Consider the following 10,841-nt stretch of genomic DNA (forward strand, 5'->3'; position numbering starts at 1 on the left):
AACTAACCCCCAATAAAGCTTATAAAACCCACTGCTCATTGTTTGAATCACTTGGTTTATCAATGAGATGGGCGTGAGGACGAGATGAGTTCAATAACACGGCCTGGCAAACAGGAAGCGAAGTTTTGTAGTTGTTTTTGTGGCATGGACATGAAAAATTATATAAAAGACGTGTGTTTATATGGGTGAAAGTGGACTTTTCAAGATCCCATAGCCCAGAAGTGCCAATTAACGCTGCGTTTGGGTGTGTATCTGCGTCATTACCTCGTCTATGAAGCCCTAAAAGTCCATAACAATCAGTTCATCCACTGCTGAGAGCGCAGGGTTTCATTGTTTTCCTGAACTCTGCAAAGCGGCAAGGCACTTCTGTTGACTAGTTACGTCACTGGTGAATTTCACCACTCCTCTAAACAGCAGCGCCTCCTAGGCACTAGAGTCCGGGCACATCCGCTGACGTACTTTCAACCGTAGAAGAAGAACTACTCTCGTTGTAGCTGCTGAGCGTATCTGAAAAAAGGTTCAGCGAGTGTTTGCTCTGTTCTGGGTTGTGATAAACAATACCAGACGCTCCACAAGCTCCCCGCCAATGTGTGCTTGTTCTGTCGTTTAGCATTAGCGATAGCTGGCTACAGGCTAAGCTACACGCGTTCGCTCTTGTTTCATTTGCATGTGTGTTTATCATCTCGGTAACCACAGCGTTATCCAAGCTCCAGGCGTCCTGCAGCAGTCTTTCACTGTCACAGTGTCACTGTCTCTGGGTCAGACTCTGGATCAAATGTGTCAGGGATTACAGCATTACTCAATGTTTTGATCATTGCATCCATCTTTCCAGAGGGGGAGCTGCGGGTCTGAGAGCTGACTAGCCAATGACGTCACTTCCAGGTAACTGGCCAATCACAAGACAGTCCGTGTTCTGTGGGCGTGGTTTTGGTCTGACGAGAGCGTCAGTGATGAGACATTTACATCGACTCGTTTGTAGCGACTAGGACGTTTTTGACCATAAAAAACACTTCATGTTTGTAAGTACACCTCCATATCTCACATAGAAGTGAGGACCATGCTATGGCCGCTTTAAAATATACAAATAACTAGTGCTGTCAAAGGATTTAAATATTTAATCGCGAAAACGGAACGTTAGCTACTACTCTTTGTCCCAAACAAGTGTGTGCAGCGTGCCTGTTGTTTTGTTTCCGGTCTAGCTAGATCCGGTGTGGTGTTGTGGTTTTTCCTAACAAAAAACTACAAAGTTTGCTAGGTTAAAAAGAACGTTAATCTTGCGATAAAACAATTGACGCAATTAAAATGGGTGTTAAACGCTTTAAATAATGCGTTTAACTGACAACAGTAATACAAACCAGTTAGTCTGACTGAAATTGTACTAAATCGAGTTTCATAAAGTCGTACAAACACTCCCAGATAATGGGATTGGGTGTTGAATTAATATTGAATGTATACATTCAATCAGACTCCAGCTGGACAGGCAAGAAAAACATGGTGAAACCAGTGTGTCTTGGACCAAATGTATGCTACTGCATGTATATCTAGAAAAGAACAATAGTCCAAATAAATGGCATAAGTGTGCTTCAACTAAAGCTACTAGCCTGATTTCACTGCAAAGACATGTACTGATTTGCGAAGGTTTTTTGGAAAGTGTTACAGAATCAGCTCAGAAAATTGAGTTAAGCTGTGGCTGGAGAGTTGGGCCAAACCAAATCCTTGGTCATGATGAATAATGAGTGATGAAGGGGAAGTGGAGTCAGTAATAAAGAGAAGGATTAATGTCAGTGTGTCCTGTCGAGTCTGGAGGAGAGGAAGATGTGGAATGAGAACTGACAGCTTGAGTGATATTCACGGATATGGGTAAGGAAAGGCAATGATGGCTTTAGTCTTGTGAGTTTATGTCCCTTTTAAGTGCGGACCTCACATGACCCATTAACTACCCCCCAATGTGTGTGGGAAAAAGGCCACATATCAACTTGCACAAATAAGGGCACACACAAGTACACACACGGGATGGAGCTGCAAGGGTGATTGGTCATTTTTGTTTTCACCACAAACCAGGGGAAGGAGAACAAACATGAGAAAACAAGGCAGCCATTGTGTTATCACAGATAAGGAAAGGATAACATGAGCCGTTATCTGGGGAAAAGACCTGAAGCTCATTTCAGTGCTTTTTTATGTTGACAACATGATCTAAAGTGAAACGAGTGACTTGAAAGGAAATCAAATAATGACAAGAAAAGAAAAAAGTGTTATGCTCCCCATCACCCACTTACACCCCAGTAAAAATCCTAAACCCGTTGACCCCGTGTGGGTGAAACACTGTGGAGCCCTGTTTCAAGCCTCTCCAAATCACAATCATCCAACTTCATCATATGTGTCTGTTTTGCCGTTGGAGTGGTTTCAGAGAGAGAGAGTGAAAAATATGTTAAAGACCACGTCGTATACACATGGAAAATGTTATGCCCGTTCACACACTGAGCAGAGCTGTGTGATAAGACACGTTGGTGTCTCTGTACAGTCTGACTCACTGACATCCAATACTATTCAGCCGTGATATACACTCAATCTCAAAGATTTGTTTTGGTTTGCAGCCATTCCTTAGAACATGCTGGATGCTGTGTGTCTCTATCCCTCGTCCATTCATCATGTCATTGGCTTTGATCCGCCCTTTCCACTCATGTCCTACGCTGACTCAGCATTCTCAACTAATGAATCAGCACCTTTGCTAAAATTAAGACCCACATCAATGCCATTAATGCATTTTAGTGTAGAGCATGCAAAGATACCCAGCTCCACTGCTGCTCTGCATGCCAACGCGTCCTTTGTCCTGACAGCAAAGATGTGAGGTACACCATGAGATAGAACAGAAATGAGAATAAGGGCTGTCTGTCGCCACTCTTGCAATAGATATGAATCCATGAAGACATGAAACCAGGAAGACATGAATCCACGCAAAAACTATCTTGAATGACGTGAATGGTGCGGCGTGACCGCAGCGTTACACAGCTGCAGCTCAGGCCCCAGTTTACACCTGACTTTAAGAATCTGTGATCGGATAGCGCTTCACCACATGCTGTGTCCCCATCAAGATCTGATCGTTATCCGATCACAGTCCTTATGTCACCTCCCGTTCTTCTTCTGCAAAGATTTCCAGCAGCAGGAAATGGACTCGGGGAAGAAGTCGTCCTCGACAAGTGGAAAGCCAGCGTTTTCATGTTAGCCGCCAACGTATTTCCACTCACATAGTGTGGTTGTGGGTGGAGTGGAGACGCAGTGGAGATGCATCTGACCTCCACCAATACCAATCCGTCCACTTACAAGTGGTCAGGAGCTATCTGATTGCAATCCAATCACAGAAAACACATTTTAACGCCAGGTGTAAAGCGGGCCTCAGAGTCAGATTTCACTACCAGACCACACCCACTGTACTGCTCCCTCCTCCTCTCCCTCACTCAGCTCTTAGCTCTTCTTAGTATTTTTCAAAATCAGCAGAAGGGCTTTAGTTACCATTTAAAGCTTTACATGGACCTGTGTTCAGTTACGATGCAGTAATGACTTTGACATCATGGTGCAGTTTCTGTCACTCTCTGCAATGTCTCGTTATTGGAAGCTTGGCAAGGTGCGCGCCACGCACAGGGAATCCCTTGTGCTCCAGTAACGGAGCTTGTTTTCTCTCTGCCAACTCAGGCTAAGCTTAAATGACATATGTATGTTTGTGCATGTGGGCACACACATGCAGCTGTTTATGTCTCCCTGTGTGCACGTGCTGTGCCCTCTGTGTTCCAGCATGGCCGTCACTCAGCCTTCAGCTGGACAAATGTGGAGCAATTGCGTCACAGTCAGAGAAAAGAGCAGTCCTGGCCAGTAAACTGGTCTTTAATTGCTTTGCAACTGAGAACACATTGTGGAGGAAACAAGGGGCTCATTGTGACTGAGCGCGTGTGTGTGTGTGTGTGTGTGTGTGTGTGTGTGTGTGTGTTCATCTCAGCACACCTCATATTTTTCTACCGACCACCCCACCCCCACCAGCTCTGCAGCATTTTACAATAAAACCAAAAGCCGAGCAATTAAAGTGTTTGCTTGCAAGCTCATGAGCAGAAGCTCTTAACACGTGTGTCTGAAGCAGCACGAGCAGATGAAGCTGCTATTGTGTGTGTGTGTGTGTGTGTGTGTGTGGTACAGTGTTAAAGCACCAGAGGAACAACGCAAAGTCAGTTTGGTCACCAGAGGATGAAACACAACAGTGTGCTTCTGTGTTTCACACTGACAAATGCTTATCATGCATGATGAGCTATTAAAAATTACTACAGTTGAAATGTGTGTGTGTGTGTGTGTGTGTGTGTGTGTGCATCCATGTGGTGGTGGTGGTCTGATCATGATCTAAACCAGATGTTGAGTCGATGGATGCAGACTACCGTACCCACAGGAGGGAGAGTGCAGCCAAAAAGTGTGTGTGTGTGTGTGTGTGTGTGTGTGTGTGTGCACAGAGCGCCAGCATTGATTACAGATCCAGTGTAATTTTGCAGCGCACCAACCACATTGGGCAGAGTATGGATTGTGTGCTGCTGGAATGAGCTCATGGTTCATACGAATCACCCATAAATCACACAGACTCCGTAGAGCCACTGTTGTCCCAGCCAAAGCTCACTGCTGCTTCATATGCTGATATTATTACATGCATTTAAAGGCGATGTCAGTGTGTGGTGATAACCACCTATAAACCTGTCAGAACACTGCAGGTGTTGATGTGGAATAGAGTAAAATAAGCCTTGTTTTGGGGAAATTTGTATTTATTTTTTTTTTGCCTTCAGTGAATTATCTTGGCAATCAAGTTTTTACAAGAAAAATGTCACATTTTCAGAAAACACGTCTAAATTTGCCTGAATTACTTTAAGCGTAAATAACCAGTACAAAGCTTAAACGATGGTTTCTATGAAATCCCAACTGCTTCTAGTTGTGTGCGTTTGTGTTAACTACTGTGTGTGTTAATACAGAGGTAAGTTGGATCTGAGTGTGTGTGTGTGTGCGAGTGCTTACATGTCAGGTGAGATATAAAATGGAAGGAATGAGCCTGCGATTTATATTCAGGCCACAAAAACACTGTAAAATGCTGCATACAATTACCTCAATACAGAGTAATAAATAATAAAACAGCATCAGAATACAGTGCACTTAACCGCTGAGCCATTGGGACTCTTCTATGGCTAATGTTTGGCTAAAATAAAACATGGACGTAAACCTATAGCTAACCATTGTTAGCCACCGTTAGCAGCAACTGTCGATAACAACATGTCCACGGATCAAATGGAACAGTACTATGTGTACGACTCATTAACTTCACAGAGTTACCAACTCCTCAGTAATGAAATAGTTATTGGATGTCATCGCCTCATTTGTACATGTAATTGTAATGGACGCAGGACGAGAGAGGAATAAAGTCGTGGGAGAAACAAAAAAAATAAACACCCTAAATATGTTTAAAACTACAAATTAACTTTCCTCTGTCCATTTTTTTTTTATCCTGGCTCTGGATCTACAAATGTGACCCAAAAGAGACACCCTGGAGGAGCTACTTAGTTTTTTGCTTGCTTGGTGCACGATTCATTTGCAGACTGGACGCAGAGAGCTGAACATCTCCTGCTCTGACTGAGGACTGGACCACCTGTGGACCACCTGTGGACCACCTGTGAGTGCTCTGGGACAGGGGAGGGGCCTGTGGCAGCGTCTGCTGTTCATTGAGAAGTAAAACGATATTTTCTTTCACGCCAGAGTCTAAAAAGTCTCCAGTGACACCAGAAAAAGTCACTAGATTGGTCGATAGTCACTTTTTTGAAAAATGGTTGCTAGAGGGCTCTGAATCCTGACTGGATGAAGTGTTGAAGTCCTAGATTTACTGTCAAAGCCTGAGACTGAGAGACCCATGTCACAGAGCGCTATTTAACACAGATGTGAAGCACAGTTTTTCGCAGCTTTAACGCCTTTGCACCGTACATTTTTACATTTGCATATGAGGAATGTTTAAGGCCTGTTTGTAAGCTTGTAAACCAGTGACATCTAACCAGTCACAATGCATCAGGTGTTTTTGTCCTCATGATTTATTCATTCAGTCCATTAGATTCAGACAAATTCATTGTCATAATGATGATTAAAAGTAGCGGTGTTTAGAACTTATGTAGCATGATGACTTTTAAAATGATTGATTTCATCATTCATTATGGTTTTCTGTGTGTTTGTTTCTGCACTAGTCTAATGAAGTGCCTTTAAAACAGTGTGCTGGTATATCTATGTATATATATATATATATATATATACACATACCTGCTGAATGCCCTGGTTAATAAAAGTTTGTTACCAAACACTGTAAAAAGGTTGGAGTTTGACTAAAAATACAAAGAAGCAACTTGTTACTGCTCAAATAAAATGAAGATTTTATGTGAATATTTTGTATTTCTGAGTTGTTTATTCATCTTTTCTACACTCTGTCTTAAACTGGAATACACAAACACTTGACTTTGACTTAATGATGATGTTCATACAGCAATTCAAATCCATGTGTTTCTATATGATCCCACATAGACATGAGCATGAAGCAAAAGCACCCGTGTCTTCACCACAGAGGACACAAAGCTGCCTTGTTTTATCCCCTTTACCCACTTTTGCTGCAAAGAGAAAATGGAAAAAGTGAGTGTTATTCCTTCACGCGTGCACTAATAAAATGCCATTCCATTCCCACACCTAGATCTTTATGAGTTCATATCTTCCTGGTCCTATTGTGGAAAAAGAAACAGTGTTTCCATCACAGGAAGTGCCCTTTGACCCCCATGAAAATCTTGTGTTGTTTGCCCCCCTTATTTGAGAACCTCCACCAACAATGGTTGGCCTTTGCTTGCATTGTTTGGAAAGACCACACTCCAAGACAAGAAAAGCACATTCCACTGTAAAGGAGTTTATACCTGCATGATTATCACAAAGATTAGAATCAGGTTCCCCTTATTTTAAGTTGGGTTTACACATGTGACACGTGGCAGCCACTTTCCACACTCAAGTCTCAAGTCCATGTGAAATCTTACCATCCCCAAGCTAATACAGAATACTTCCCCTCCCTTTGGTTTGGTGGGTCTTAACTGCCCACAGAGTCGGGTAATTTATCACCATCCATGTTGAACTGTTGTAGATGGAGGCTGCATTTTTACTGCTGGTGTCACGTGTTAACGAGCAGGTTTTACCGTGGAAAGGACGGAGGGTCACGTCACCTAGAAATTAACACACCAAGTGGCTTAATTATACTTGTCTTTGCAATTCAACCCTTATCTGTATTTACTTTTCAACAACACACAGTGTCTTGAGCTAATTCTACACACTCTCTCACTCCTGCCTTGGGAACAGAAAATAAGAGACAGCCTTCCTTCCTTCCTTCCTTGTCCGCATTGCTTCATGAAGTTTGAGCTGCTTCCCAGGTCACTACTGTTAGGAAAGGATCAAGTGTCTTCACCGCTCAGTCAGTGATGTCACTGTACTGGAATCCACCAATTTTCTCTGCTTCTCCCACATCACGTCTGTGGCCCGGTGTTTAAATCTAATATAAGTGGGTAGTGAAGAGAGTCTCTGAGAGTGAGAGTGGGACTGATAACAAACAGTGGAGATGTTTCATGAAGGGCTGAGGAGAATTCAACTAAATGAGTGGTGTCCTGTTGCACCAGAGTGGATCCATTATCTCTTATCACAGCAGGACTGTACACGTGGTGATGCACCAGCTTGGGGTCATGACCTTCATTGGGGTCACAGGTTAAATTCTGGGGATTGTTTTTACATTGAAGTGTCGGCACCAGAGGTGAGATTTGCCATAGAAACCATGTTATTGAGTGAGTTTGTGAGAGGATTTATCTGAAACACAGAAGATGCTTATGAACATAAATGCTGTGATGAAGAGTCATAACACCGCGCTTCATGAATCACAATCAGCTCGGCATTCAGCGCATCTTCTGTGAGCGTCCAGTAACAGCTAGCCTGGGTCAACCTAGACGAGTCTGCCAACAATGTGGCAGACACATCTGTGTGAATACACGGTTGGACAACCACAGAATCTCCTTCAAAAAGTCATCCAATCCCTTGCAAGTGGTGGGCTTAACACAAGGATGACAGAGAACCACCAGAGAACGACAACAAGCCTGTCAGAGATTGAGATGCAGTCTGCTATTAGCCAGGATTACTGAATTATTGATAGTACACACAATAGATTTGTATTTTCACTGACAGTTACATGGTGGAAAAGAGGAAAAAACAGTCTTACTCAACTCAACCCAACTCAACACAACCAACTAACCACCAGTGGCGGTTGCTGGTCTTTAAAACAAGGGAAGCTCATTTCAGGCCCAGTTATTTATACATACATTCTTAAATAAGCATAAAAATGTTATAACAGTGTTTTTTATTACAGCGTATATGTACTGTGTGGACTATTTATATAAAGTATAAAAGGAAATAAAACATCGACCAGCTGTTTGTCTACAGACTTCCCTCACAAAAATACGCACACACACCCACTGCGCCATTGACTCTGAGAGAAGTTGAGCTTCCCTGGAAGTGATGACGATATTATGGTCACTGTCACTATATTGATTTCAGTCTAAGTTATTACAATGCTCAAGAGGCTGCTATCTAGGTTACATAAAACAACAACAACAACAACAACAACAACAATGGTCTTAGTTCAGTTATTCATTATTTCTGACGACTGCAGGGTCAGAAAAATAAAAAGTGAAACCTCTGAAAAGATCTAACACAAAATGACAGCTCCACACAAACGTGTTTCCCATGTTTTCTTTACAAGGTGAATATCATTCCATTGTACAGTCTGAAAGATCATGAAACAACATGACGCAGAGATTCCCTTATCTCAACATCTGGACACTGTGCAGGGACAGACATCTGTTTAAAATTGTGCCACTTATTTCTGTGAATAATGGTATTTCAGAGTAGCACCGTCTGCCAGAATAGACACACATTTAGAATCATTTCCTCTTCACTGTCTCGCTCCTTCTCAGTGTTTGAAGTGATGGGATGAATCGTCAGTGGGAAGAAAAGTTCACATGCTAAAGATGTGTGAACGTATGAAGCCAAAACATACAAAAGGGAACTGCAATGGTGGTAAATATGATTCCACACTCTTCTACATGTTATAGAATATAATGAAATAAGCATATCTAGTTGATCTTTTGTTCAGAGCCACCATCTGTTGGGTTCTCCTCCACTTATGTCAAGTGTCTGTTTGCCGACTGTTAAACGCTGTGTTTTTCTTTCACAATGACCCATGAATGAGGAGTAAATAGAGACGCTTAAATGATGCATACTCCACACACAGGTGAGAACCAACCGTTCAAACAAACAAAGGGGCCCATTCACATGCCAGTCTCCCCTCTCGGCTCTGATGTTCAGTGGTGCTATCGTCTCTGTCCTGAGTCGAGTTGAAACTGTGATCCAGCCACTGCATGTTGATTTGGCAGCATGATCAAACCACAGTTTGTTTCAATTGTTTTCATCAGAGCAAGTCATTGTTTGTAGTGAATGTTTGTGTGGACATAAATAAGTCAATGATCGACCTTAGTGAGATATTTCAGTTATGCTGTTTACATGTTACAGAGCATCTACAACTCTAATGTTATCATTCAACTGTATACAAGTGGATATAATGTGATTTCACACAAAAGCTTGTGGCTTATTTCCAACAATGACCTCATCTAAAATGTGTGAACATTTGAAATCAATGTATAAAACATTATTAAAAGAGCACTATTTTATACAGTCCAAAACAATTGTGATGCACACTATTATTTTGTATGTAAAAAAACAATTGCATTAAACTTATCAATTCTTTAAAACACGTTATCATATGACCTTCTTTTCAGTGAGAAATATCTGTTGCATTACAGCTCAAATATTCCACACTTTAAAGTGAAAGAGAAAAGAAAAGAGTTTCATCAAACCCACGACCTTTCAGCTCAAAGGTCGTGGGTTTGATGGAACTTCTACCAATGAACAAACAGCCTGACCATTCAGACCTTTATCTCCACACTCACTGTGTGTGTGTGTGTGTGTGTGTGTGTCACAGACTGGGATTTTGAATGAGTGACCGTGATGAAGCATGGAGGAGGTCCATTGTGTCCAGAGCAGCGACAGCGTCTCAGTCGGCTGCAGCCACAGCAGCCACGCACACAGCAGTGGACTATGATACACAGCTGCTCCCACAGCAGATGGAAAAAGAAAAGAATTTGAAATAAAAAAAAGAGAAAAACTGTTAAAGGATTAAAGAGACAAAAAGGTTTTGATTATTGGAGAAATATGATGTCAGAGCTTTGTTAGCCGTGCTGTCTGAAGCCTCCGTTTACTTGAGTTTTTATATTTCTCACAAATGACAATTTCCCCATGCATGTGTTTGGTTAAGGTTGAGACACAAAGCAAATGCTGCCCTCCACAGTTCAAACTAGGAGAGAGAAGAACCTTCCTGTGGCCCCTGGTTCCTCAGAGGACAGATGCCACTCCATGCCGCTTCATTTTCATGCCATGGCACAAACACGCGACAGTGGCTCAGCAGTGGAGTCGTCTTTCAGCGTAAAGGTTGTGGGTTCAATCCCTGGCTCCACGAGTCTACGTGCTCATGTCCTTGGGCAACAACCTTAAGCCCATGTTTCTCCAGCAGTGTGTGAGTGGGTATGAACGATGTGTGATAGAAAATGAGTGAGTGAGTGAACGGGTGAATGGGTGAAAACTGTAGTGTAAATCATCAAGACTAGAAGAGCACAATATAAATACAGATAATGTACCAATCAGTCGCTTAGACT

This window comes from Solea solea, chromosome 11 (assembly GCF_958295425.1).
Source record: "Solea solea chromosome 11, fSolSol10.1, whole genome shotgun sequence".
Lineage (NCBI taxonomy): Eukaryota > Metazoa > Chordata > Actinopteri > Pleuronectiformes > Soleidae > Solea > Solea solea.